The 12,809-nt window shown below is 33.2% G+C and overlaps 1 non-coding gene across 1 annotated transcript; it reads right to left on the bottom strand.

Moving 5' to 3' along the window:
- Positions 1-1,234: 1,234 nt before the first annotated feature.
- On the bottom strand, positions 1,235-1,307 carry TRNAK-CUU. The gene has a single exon. It is a non-coding gene; the product is annotated as a tRNA-Lys (tRNA).
- Positions 1,308-12,809: the final 11,502 nt, after the last annotated feature.

Raw genomic sequence — 12,809 nt, 5'->3', positions numbered from 1 at the left:
ATTTCTAAGAGATTAATTAAGAAATCAGTTCTCTTTTATATATATATTTGTTAGAAATAGACAATAAAAAAAGTATGTGAAGCAAATTCATTTTCATTTTAATAGAAATGACATGGAATTTTGCTATAAAAGGTAAGATAAGAAATAATTAACTAGATAAGTGTTATTTTTTTTTTTTTGCATACACGATTCCATTCTATTGTCTTAAGTTTTAATGAACAGGGTCTATTTTAAAGTTTATAGATACATTTAAAACACTTTTAAATGAAAAAAAAAAATTGTGACTTTTTATTTATAAATTTTGTAATTATTCTATGATAAAAACTATTATTTATATGTATAATTTCAAAATCAGAATGGCATAGCAAAAATGTGATGAGCCCTAATCCAAAGGTCCTAAAATCAAAACTTGGCTATTATATTTTTTAACATTTTTTCTCTTTCTTCTATCAGAACAAGACCCTTTTTTTTCTTTTTCTTCAATCCAAACAAGACTAATAACATTTTTTTAATATAAAAGACTAGTATAACACCTTGTATTTATTATTTTCACTTCATTTAAGACTATCAAAATAAGAATTGAACTCGTTAATATCGAATTTATCTTAATATCTTAAAAACTATTATTATGACCTAACATCGAATTTATCTCCGGTTCTTGAAGCACCAAGAAGTAATTCCTTTTAACTTGAACCATGTTCTAGCATGGGTCGTCAAAAATCAAGATCATAAGATCTTTTATGGATGGGAGAAAGAAAAAAAAGATTTATATGAACTAAAATAAATATAGAAGAATAGAGATTAAAAAATAAAATGTTAAGCTTTTGTTCTTTTTCACAAAAAAAAAAAAATAATTCCTTTTAACTTGAACCATGTTCTAACTGTGTCAAAAATTAAGATTATAAGATCTTTTATGGATGGGAGAAAGAAAAAAAGGATTTGTATGAGCTAAAACAAATATAGAAGAATAGAGATTAAAAAATAGAATGTTAAGTTTTTGTTTTTTCTCAAAAATAATGATATATTTTAAAGTAAATGTAGACCTCAAGTAAATGTTGAATGATGTGTCACTAATTAGAGAATATAAGATCTTCCATGGGAGAAAGGAAAAAAGATTGGCCCATGAGGAAAGAAAGCCCAAATTGGAGGTAGAAGCTATATTGGCCCATTACCAAATATAAATATTTATCAATAAAATGTATTTAGTTTAAAATTAATCTTTTTAAAAAAACAACGCCCACCGAGGGGCTCGAACCCTCGACCACAAGGTTAAGAGCCTTGCGCTCTACCAACTGAGCTAGACGGGCTTGTTGAAAGGATTTGTAGAATGTCTAAATTTACATTTTTAAATATTCTACTTTTGGAACCTTTACCTTAATTCACTAGTTATTTAGTCTAGATAATAAAGTGATTAAATTGTGTTTACAAAAAAAAAAAAATCAAATTGCATTCATGTCAAAATAGTTATATTTAATTGTAACATTTATAAGGTGTATGACTAACCACGAAGTTGTTATCTTCAATCGAGTGATTAATTTAAACAAAAAAAACAAGAAATTTTATTGCGTTCTACAAAATTGAAGACTAATCTTCTACTTATTTTTATTTTTTTTTCCAATTAATAGTTTTGTTATAAATCATGCTTAGTTTACGAGCAATTAGCGAGACTCAAAGGTAGTTGATAGAATATTTTACTTCTTTAAGGCGTCACTAATGTACAAAGATTCTATTTTTTTTTTTTTAATACTAAGGTTCTTTCATTTCTTGATTAGTTCTAACAAAGCAAACTTGACTTTTATCTTAATTTATTTAAAGAACAATGATGTTAGTTAGCAAACAAGTTAAGTACTTTTAGGTGGTGGAGAATGAGTCATAATCAACCGTAATTCCGAATAAAAAGATTATCAATCGAATCAATATATAAAATTTTACATAAAAACATTAATAAAAGGTAAGGGGAGATAAAATCATCTTGTCTTAATTGTTTGAACTTTATATAATTTTAACTTTATAACAAACATAAATAATTCATTGTTTAACTTAAAGAGAAATTTTGTAGACAATTTTGTAAGTCTTAAGAAAACACAATAAGTAATTGTCAATTATAATGGAAGGCTTTTAAACTTATTCCCATTATGGCATATCCTCACAATTTTAATAAAACATAAATAGTAACATTAGTTTCCATTGAGAATTGTATACTATATATATATAGTCAACAATGGAAATGCACCCAAAAAATAATATATAGGTTACAATAACTTTTGACTTTCATTATAATAGTTTAATACAAGATAGAATAACCCACAATAGTCTTACATAAACAATCATATAGAAACAATTAGTTATATACATTAAATTTATGCCAATGGAATCTTATCGGAGTATCGTGTTCTGATTTTCGTTAAGTCTTTATTTTGAAATTGTTCTTTGGCCTCTTTTGACCGCAAAGGTTGTTAAAACAATGTTCACATTGACCTAACATATGGTCACTACCAACCCTTGATTTCAATTTATAAAAAAAAAATGAATAAAATTGGGTTTGGGTGAGATGATTTTTTGTTGTTTAAAAATTCTATGAGATAGATGCCTTAGGGGTGAGTCTATCATAACACATGGATTAGATTGGCTTGACTGGTCTTGCATAACGCGTTTTTCTGATTTTTTTTTTAAGAATTTCATATTGATATAACAATAAATAAGGTGCACCAATTAAAATAGAAAGAGTTGTCACTTTCATTAAGAAAAGAAGAAACATAAAAAAGAGTTGAGTCTAACATGATAACATTTATTTCAAATAAACAATGAGAGGTTGTAATTAATCTTACAAAACTTTTTCATTACTTGTTTGTTTAGCTTATTTAGAGTTACATCAAAGTTTTTTATATGTATTAGGTTATATGTTTATCTTGTCAAAGGTTTCTTTATTGATTTAGACTTTCATGATTGCACTCAATGTATTTCTATCTAGATGTTTCTCCATTTTTCGCCTCATACCATGCCCACTGTTTTCGGTCGGTTTGGATAAGCAATTTACATATACAAAAAGCTTTCTTTTTATATAAAAAAAAATGATAATGCTATTCCAATGTAATTGATTTATCCTTAATTTATAGCAAAATACATTAGTATTGAAGCAACAAATAAGTACCCTTTTTGCATCCAATTGAAAATAATAGAAAATAAAGCATAAAGGGTATGTGGGGACAATGACCTAACAAGCAAAAAGAGAGGTGTATAGATGGAGACTAATAGGTATGGGGCTCATATTCATCAATTTAATACTATAATATATATGTATATATATGTATAGACCTTATCTTGTCCCTTTCTTTTCTTTTCTCTTCTCTTTCTCATGATCAAAACAAAAGTCAAAGAAATGGAAAACCAGATGGGCTAGGCTAATAGATAAGATAACGTGGAATCCAAAGATAAGGCACTAAAATAAACCCCATATAGTACATGCAATGAATTAAGAAAACCCTAATGGGGTCCCCCTATACATGATAACCTCAACCATGCCACATATGTTCTATACTCCAATTCTTATCTATTTCATTGCAATATAAATCTAACCATTTTAGAAAAATAAAGAAATTATCCCTCCAAGATCGTCCAAAAGATCAACAATCGATGCACCTCACTGAAACAGTTGGTTTGTCATTTTGAATCTCCGTCAATGTTGTAATAAAAAACTTTAAAATATTTGATCGGACGAGTTTTGTTGTTCAACCGTCTTGTATTAAGGTTTATTACAATACTATTAATTAAAATTTTCTAAATTTTAAAATCATATGTGTTTTACCAGATTGCAACAACTATATATTAAAAGAAAGATGTCCTAAATTCAATGACTTCTAGTAGCTCACCACCTTATCTATATATAAAAGTAATTAGTAATTTATTAGCGTTTTAAATTCTTGTTGTTTTAAAGAAAAAGTTATTTTTTGATTATTTATAGTAATACGCAAGAGTTGTGAAAATTATGGAGAAACATTAATGGATAAAGATAATTTGTCACGAATTAATCACATGAACGAAAACAAAAATAACCAGTCATTTGAAACAAAAGTAGTAAGTGATAAAAAAAAAATCATTATATTATTAATACTAAATTTAATTCTTATTATAAACATAACAAATTATATAATATATATATTAGGTGGCAGAAAAAAGAAAAAGGAAATAATAAAAAGCGATTAGAATAGAGAAAAGTGGGAAGACATTAATGTCCATAAATCAGTACACATGATCTTATCCGATTGATTGTTTTTAATTAATTAATTAGCATATATATAGTTTCATGAAACACGTGGCGCCATTTTGACTGGTCACTAATGATAATACTATTAATTTTTATGTTAGAATTTTTTTTAATCATATTATTATTATTATTTTATTTTAAAAGAAATCATTATGGAGAGTATAAATCTCAAAACACATTTTCCACCACTGGTGAAAAAAGGGTCAAAACCGAGAGTTAAAACTCTCGGTTTTGACCCTATAACTTTCGGTGAAGACACCTTACCGAAGGTTTTAGTAACCCTCGCCATCCCTCGCTATTGACACTCTCGGGACTTCCATAAAGAGAAAAACCGAGAGTTATATGAAAACTTTCGTATTTTTCTCTTTTTGAAAAAACCGAGGGTTTTACAAGAACTTTCGGTTTTTCTCTTTTTGGAAAAACCGAGGGTTTTATACAAACCTTTCGGTTTTTCTCTGTGTGGAAAAACCGAGGGTTTTGCAAAGAACTTTCGGTTTTACCCGAAGAGGAAAACCGAGAGTTATATACAAAACTTTCGGTTTTCCTCTTCGGTTAAAACCGAAAGTTTTGTAAATAACTCTCGGTTTTCCTCTTCTTGTAAAACCGAGAGTTCTTTGCAAAACCCTCGGTTTTCTCCTTTTCAAGAAAACCGAAAGTTATATGAAAACTCTCGGTTTTACCCGAATAGGAAAACCGAAAGTTTTGTGAATAACTCTCGGTTTTCCTCTTAAGGATAAAAACCGAGGGTTTGTCATATAACTCTCGGTTTTCTCATTGGCTTAAAACCGAGAGGTTTCTAATATCTCTCGTTTTTTTCAAAAAGAGAAAAACCGAGAGATTTCAATATTACTTTCGGTTTTTTCCCCTAAATTTTTAAAAATGTGCGGATTATTTTGCTCGCAACCAAAACATAACCAAAACCTGTTCAGCCAAACCAATATATTAATGATAAAAGAAATGCAGCATACATTAAACGATCACATTAATTGATCGTGAACATTACAAAATTCGAAACCAAACAAATATTCCGAACAATCTGTTATAAGTTCAACTACTATAATGAAAACATGTTCATAATCGAAACAACCTTAGCTTGTGGGGGGAGGAGGTGGTTGTTGCCTCATATATAATTCGATTCTCTCCATTCTCGCGTTCATCTCTGACTTCTCCCTCTCCATTTTTTCGGTAATCTCTGACTTCTCCCTCTCCATTTTTTCGGTAATCTCTAACTTCTCCCTCTCCATTCTTTCCACAATTTCTTGCTTTTCCAATTGCATTTCATCCATTTTCCGCCTTCTTTCTTCATCTCTCTTCTCCAGTTCCTCCAGCTTGAGCTTCATTATTTGATTATCTTCTAACAATCGCTCATTGTTTCGCTGTGAACTGTTTCCACTACGACGATCCTCACGAAAGTGTGTGGGTCGGACGCCTGATCCCATTCCGAAGACGACCCCGTGTTTTTGTTGTCCGAACACCCTCTCCGTCAATTCAAAATCAGATATTCCCGGTTCGTTACTAACAACCTCCTCCATCTCAGCCTGCACAATTAAAATAAAATCTCATTTCTATAATAAAAAAACTAGGCATATTCAATTCACTTACAATTTTCTCTTGCACGTGTTCGTCCGGGACGGGTGTTGGGTTTTCTTGTGTCGGTTTTGGTGTACGGGTCCTCTTGAATACTTCAATTACAGACGGTTGCCGTCCCATTTCAATCGCCTGTTGAAATAAATGATTTATATAATTAATAACAATCTTTATATTAAGTTATTACAAATAATGTACTTACCAACTCGTCTTCAATTTGTGCAAACGGTCTACTTCCCATTCGATGTGGGAATTTCAGATTCTTCCGATTCTTCATATTTGTAGTACTGTGTCTCTGTATTTGAAATAACAAATGAAGTTAGATTAATTAATATCAACTCTTATTTGAATTATGAAACCGTACCTTAAACGTTTCTGTGAAGAAATGGTTGCGACACACAAACTCCCAATCATCTCGATCGTAGTCCGGTGGAGGATTAGCCAGTACCGCCGCCTCGTCTCCTTTGTGGACGCGGATATAATTCTTGTTCAAATCCGACCGCCATCTATCCCATATCTGATTGGCGTGTCCCAACCCCCTCGTTCGAAAAGAGTCAATGTCACCATTAGTCGCTTCGAACGGATCCTGAAAAAAATAACATCCAAATGTGAAAAATAATTATTTCATGACGTAATGTATAATCAAGTAATAATTATTAACCTTGATAGCAGTCCACAGTGAATCCAATTGGTCTGCACTTAAAGCCTTCCACTTGAGAAGACGGTGTGAGACGGCTGCGGGGCTCCGGATAATCGACCCCACATGTCTAGACCACAGTGTCCTTCCCACGTCTGTACCGCCTGGCCTCCCATCCTTCTCTCTAAACGTTAGAGGGATCCTCGTCCCCGCTAGCCTCTTAGACAGCGCAATATTCTTGTTCTTCCCCCGTCTCTTGCGGGCAGAAGATTCTTCGAAATTATCAAAATCTTAATTAAATATGTCAATCAATTGAAACACTAACTAATTTGTAAACGAAATACCTGTCGATGATGGGTCTGGAGTGCTCCCGTGCTCCTCCTCGTCATCCTGCTCCTCGATAGGCTCCTCAAGACCCTCGTCTTCAGCCTCATCGGTAGGCAGGTTATCAGCAGCGAATGTGCTCTCTATATACTCTGCGATGTCATCAATATCGTCTTCAGACTCGTATGTTCGGGGAGGCGCAGTAGCTATCGGGACCACAGGAATCGGTGGTTGGTCTCTCGAAGACGATCCTCGTTGCTTTAACGCCTCGGATTGGGCAAGTAGGTTTTGGTAACTCTTATCCAATTTCTTGGGTGTCTTCCTCATACTCTTCCAAACTGTTTTAGGACCTTCAGACATTCTTAATTCACACCATTAATAAAAATGAGTGAATACTTGAAATAAAGTAGTAATAAAAATGAATATAAAGTTAAAAACATAATTAAATCTACCTAATTAATTAATATGAACTATATGTTTGTAAACCGCGGTTTTATTTTTGTCACAATCTTCCAACCGGGTCGGGCTGACATATCAGGGGCGTAGAATACTTGTTTTGCTTGACTCGCCAATATATACGGGTCTTGACTTTGCGTTTTCAAAATTCGGTTTACATTTACACTTACGAAGCCATATTTATCCACTTTCACTCCTAGTTCCCCCGAGTGTGTATCAAACCACTTACATTTGAATAAAACAACTCGTTTGTGAGAATAATATTGTAATTCGATTATATCCGTCAAAACTCCGTAGTATGACATAGTTTCAGAACCGTTGTACCCCTCAACAACCACCCCACTATTTTGAGTTGTCAAACCTTCGTCGTGTTTTTCTGTACAGAATTTGAATCCGTTTACTTTACACCAAACATACATAGACGAGTACATACTTGGACCTTCTCCTAAGATCTTGAGGTCTCTTGATATGTCGTTCATTTCTGTTAAATGGGCGACCTATATATGTATCCGAAATATAGTTGTTAATATGAATAAAAAGAGTTAGGATATATGGTTTGTAATTTACTCACTCGATGTTTGAAATATGCGGCAAACGTTTCTCCACTTGACTCGTTGTTATAATCTCTGCAAATAGATCGAATGCTAATTAGTAACACTCTTTAATGCTAATTAGTAACAGCAACTTTGAAACTTACATGTAAAAAGGTTCTGCTTCGGGACAATTTTTCAAAATGTAAGAATGGGCTGTCACTCGATCTATATAATCCAAGTTGTATACTTTTCCGTTGGATAGGTCTTCCAATAATGCAAATATTGAAATCCCCGAGATTTCAGGTTGTGCATTTTCTTGATCTTGTTCCTCCATATACCTGGCACATAAGCTAATACTTTCGTTAACAAGATAGCTCTCGCTTATAGAGGCTTCGGGGTGGTTATTATTCCGCAAATATCTTTTCATTGTACCCATGTAATGTTCAAAGGGATACATCCATCGATACTGAACAGGTCCTCCAAGCAAAGCCTCAAATGACAAGTGAACCGGGAGATGCATCATGATGTCGAAGATTGACGGCGGAAAAATCATTTCAAATTTGCAAAGTGTCAATGTAATATCCATGTACAATTGTTCCATGTCCTCTTGAATCAACTCTTTGAAGCACAACAACCGAAAGAAACGAGACAGATTTACTAACGCATCATACACATACTCTGGAAGCATTCCACGAGTTGCTAAAGGAATTAGATATTCCAACAAGATGTGACAATCGTGACTCTTTAATCCCGAAAGTTTTTTCTCTTCCAAATTTACACAACCCCCGATATTTGAGCAAAACCCATCAGGCAACTTGAGATCTTTCAAGAAGTTACAAAGACGTATTTTATTCTCGGATGTCAAACTGAAAGGCGCTTCTGGATAATGAACAACTCCTTCATCATTTATAGGATGTAACCATGATTTTATGCCCAAGAGTTCTAAGTCTTTACGAGCTTTAGGACCATCCTTAGTCTTCTCTTTCACATTCATTATTGTTCCCAGCACGCTATCACAGATATTTTTCTCAATATGCATCACATCCAAATTATGTCTCAATAATAGCGATTTCCAATAAGGTAGACGGAAGAAAATGCTAAGTTTGTTCCAATTGTCGCCCCGCGTTTCATGATATATCTTGGTTCTCTTGCTCATATCCGCACTAAGAATAATGTCTTCTAGGTCTCGTGCTTGCTCATAACTTTCTTGGCCCGTTAACAATCTAGGGGGATCCCTATAATCAGTTCGACCATCAAACGACTCTTTATCCCTTCTGTATTTGTGCTTCGGTGGAAGGAAACGTCTATGACCCAAGTAACATTGTTTGGAACCATGGACCAATCGAAGGGATACCGTGTCGTTGTTACAACAAGGACAAGCAAATTTACCTTTCGTACTCCAGCCTGATAAATTCGCGTATGCGGGAAAGTCGTTAATGGTCCACAACAACGCCGCTCGCATGTTAAAGTATTGCGAGGTGTGTGCATCAAACGTTTTCACACCTGTTTGCCACAGTTCATGCAACTCATCGATCAATGGCTGGAGAAATATGTCAATTGCATCTCCCGGACTCTTTGGACCCGGAATTAACATAGATAAAATGAAATTGCTAGAATCCATGCAAGTCGTGGGTGACACATTATAAGGGACGAGAATTACCGGCCAAACACTGTATGATTTTTTCCCATTTGCAAATGGTTGAAATCCATCGCTTGATAAACCAAGTCTTACGTTTCGTGATTCTGAAGCAAAATCTGTATAATTTTCATCAAACGTCTTCCAAGTTAAGGAATCAGCGGGGTGTCTCAACGTATCACTGTCAACTCTTCCTTCTTTATGCCATCTCATCATTGGAGCCGTTTTTGAGGACATGTATAGTCTTTGCAGTCTTGGTATTAAAGGGAAATATCTCAACACCTTTTTTGGAATGAATTTCCCGTTTTGCTTCTCCCGAACTGTCCCACTTGTTTGGTCGACTTTCCATCTTGAAAGACCGCAAACTCTGCAAGAATCTTCATTTATGTCGTCCTTCCAAAATAGCATACAGTTGTTCTTACATGCGTCTATCTTGTCATATTTTAGCCCGATATCAGTAATGAATTTTTTACTTTCGTAGTACGAGTTTGGCAATTGAGCGTCAATCGGTAATATGTAGTCTTTAAGCAGACGCAGCAACATATCGAACGAAGAATTCGTCCATTGACATACATTTTTTATGTGAAGTAGTTTCAGTAGTGCCGATGATTTCGTTATTCGAGCACCTTCATACAATGGCCGTTTGCAATCATCTAGCAATTTATAAAATCTATGCGCATCTTCGACTGGTTCATCGTTATCCGGGCCGTCATTAACGTTGGGGAACATATCGTTTATAAATTCGTGCATATAACGTTCTTCGTTGACCTCTTCATTAACTGTATTATTCATCTCCGGTCTCGCATCGTTGAATTCCGGCACGGCATCCTCCGACTGATCATCGTCGTCATCATCATCGTAGTCATCGGCATCTTCATCGACATCTTCATTAACCACTTGAGTAGTACGTCTCTTTTCTCCATGAAAATACCAATACTCATAATGAATATTTATTCCATAAACGATGAGGTGAGTCTTGACTTCGTCTATTTCCATAAACGGCGTGTTCAAGCATTTCACGCAGGGACATTTCACGGTTTGTCGGGATGTATTCCTAACAGCATACTCGAGGAATTTGTCAACACCTTCCTCGTAATCTGGATGATCTCGACGTAAGGTCATCCAGCTTTTATCGGGTACTTCCATATTTCTAATAAAATGGAAAACAACCCGCATTATTAATTACTTAAATTTGTCTAAATTAATTAGGCGTACATAATGTTAACATAATTTCTAACTAATCTATCATTATCCAACCAAAATTCCACATAAACAAACAATAATAAAACCTAACATAAATCTAACTTAAATCTAACATACATATATTCTAACATTATTTCATTCATACACATTTCAAAACAATAAATTATAATTCAACACGTTAATTTCATACACATTTCAAACCTAATCTAACATAATCTAACATAAATCAAACATATTACCTAATCTAACATACTTCAAATCAAACATGAAAATCTAACATAAATCTAACATGAAACTAACCTAATCATATAATAAACCAACAAGAACTAACCTTGCACAAACAGAGCGACGAACAAGATCAGTGGATGTAGATCGACGGGCGGGCAGCGGCCGACTGAAATTCCCAATCCAAACCTAATAACAATAACCAACATTAATATAACCAAATTTTAATGAATCAAATCAAAATAACCTAATGTATAACATATCATTACTTAATCTAACCAACATTCAAACAAACAAACAATCAAACCAATCAAACCAACAAACAATAAAACCAAATCACAACAAAACCAAAACCTAAATCAAACATCAATTAAACCTAAATCAAAACTCAAATATTTAACCCAAATCAAAGCAACCAAAATCAAACCAATAACACAATCCAATACAATTTCTAAACTTTTTTAACAAAAATATAAACCTAATCTAACAATAATCCAACATAATCTAAGCAAAAACAAAATCCAACAACCAATTTGAAAAACCTAATCCAAATCCCAATCCAAAACCAAATCTAAAAATCCACTTCAAACAAATTCAATCCAAATCATACAAATTCCCAAAAAACCCAATTCTAAATTCAATCCAAATCATACAAATTCCAATCAAATCCAATTCAATTCTGATTTCATTCCAATTCTAACAAAATAAACCTAATCTAACCAAATATAACCAAATATAACCAAAATCAACATCAATATATGATTTAACCTAATGAAAATCATAAATTCCAACATCAATAAATTCCAACATCAATTTTGATTTCATTCCAATAACATAAATCAAAATCATATAACCTAATATATAACTTAATCTAACCTAAATCAAAATCATATAACCTAATGAAATTAGAACTGTGTACAATAAATCTAACCTAATAAACCTAAACAAAATAAACCTAATATAAAAATCTAACCTTCAATGGTGTTCTTCAGGCGGAGGCGGAGGTGCAGCGGCGGCAGATACGCAGTCGGATGGACGGAGGCGTCTTCTTCTTGGAGTCTTCTTCAGGCGGAGGCGTCGTCGTCTTGGAGGCTTCGTCTCGGCGTCGGCGGCGACTGGGCGGCGTGGTCTTGGCGGTTTCAATCGGGGAGGGCGGACGGCTGGCGGAAAAGAAAACGGGAAGAGAGAGATCGGGCAGAGCGGAAAAGAAAAGAGGCTAGGGCTTTTTAATTTTAAATATATCATTTCCGAAAGTTTTATATAAAACTTTCGGTTTTGATTAATGTCATTTCCGAAGGTTTTATATAAAACCTTCGGTTTTAATAAGGGTAATTTCCGAAAGTTTTATATATAACTTTCGGTTTTGATAACGTTCATTTCCGAAAGTTTTATATAAAACTTTCGGTTTTGGTGGTTAATTCCGAAAGTTATATGCTTAACTTTCGGTTTTATAATTTTACAAATTGTTAAATTATTTGGTTTCTCAATTTCTAATAACCATGAACAACATTAATTTAACACATTTGATATCCATAAAACATTTTGCAATCCTTATGATCAAACATTACACAAATACATAGGATAATCAAACATAAACATTCATATACACTTCTATATATAATCAAACACATTCATAAACATTTTAACATTAAAGACAATCTAAATTTTTAAAATAAAAACACACACTTGATTATATTACTTAGGAGTCTAAATTGGAAGGTAGAAAACCAATTAATTTAACAATTTTGTGAAATGATAATTCCGAAAGTTATATAATTAACTTTCGGAAATATCCATCAAAACCGAAGGGTTTATATAAAACCCTCGTTCTTGAGAAATGTAAAACCCGAAAGTTTATATAAAACTTTCGGTTTTGATGGTTATTTCCGAAAGTTAATTATATAACTTTCGGAATTAGCACTTGACAAATTGTTAAATTCTTTG

Source organism: Impatiens glandulifera, chromosome 7, assembly GCF_907164915.1.
Source record: "Impatiens glandulifera chromosome 7, dImpGla2.1, whole genome shotgun sequence".
Taxonomy (NCBI): domain Eukaryota; kingdom Viridiplantae; phylum Streptophyta; class Magnoliopsida; order Ericales; family Balsaminaceae; genus Impatiens; species Impatiens glandulifera.
The sequence above is the reverse complement of the archived record's forward strand: the minus strand, read 5'-3'. Positions and strand labels throughout refer to the sequence as shown.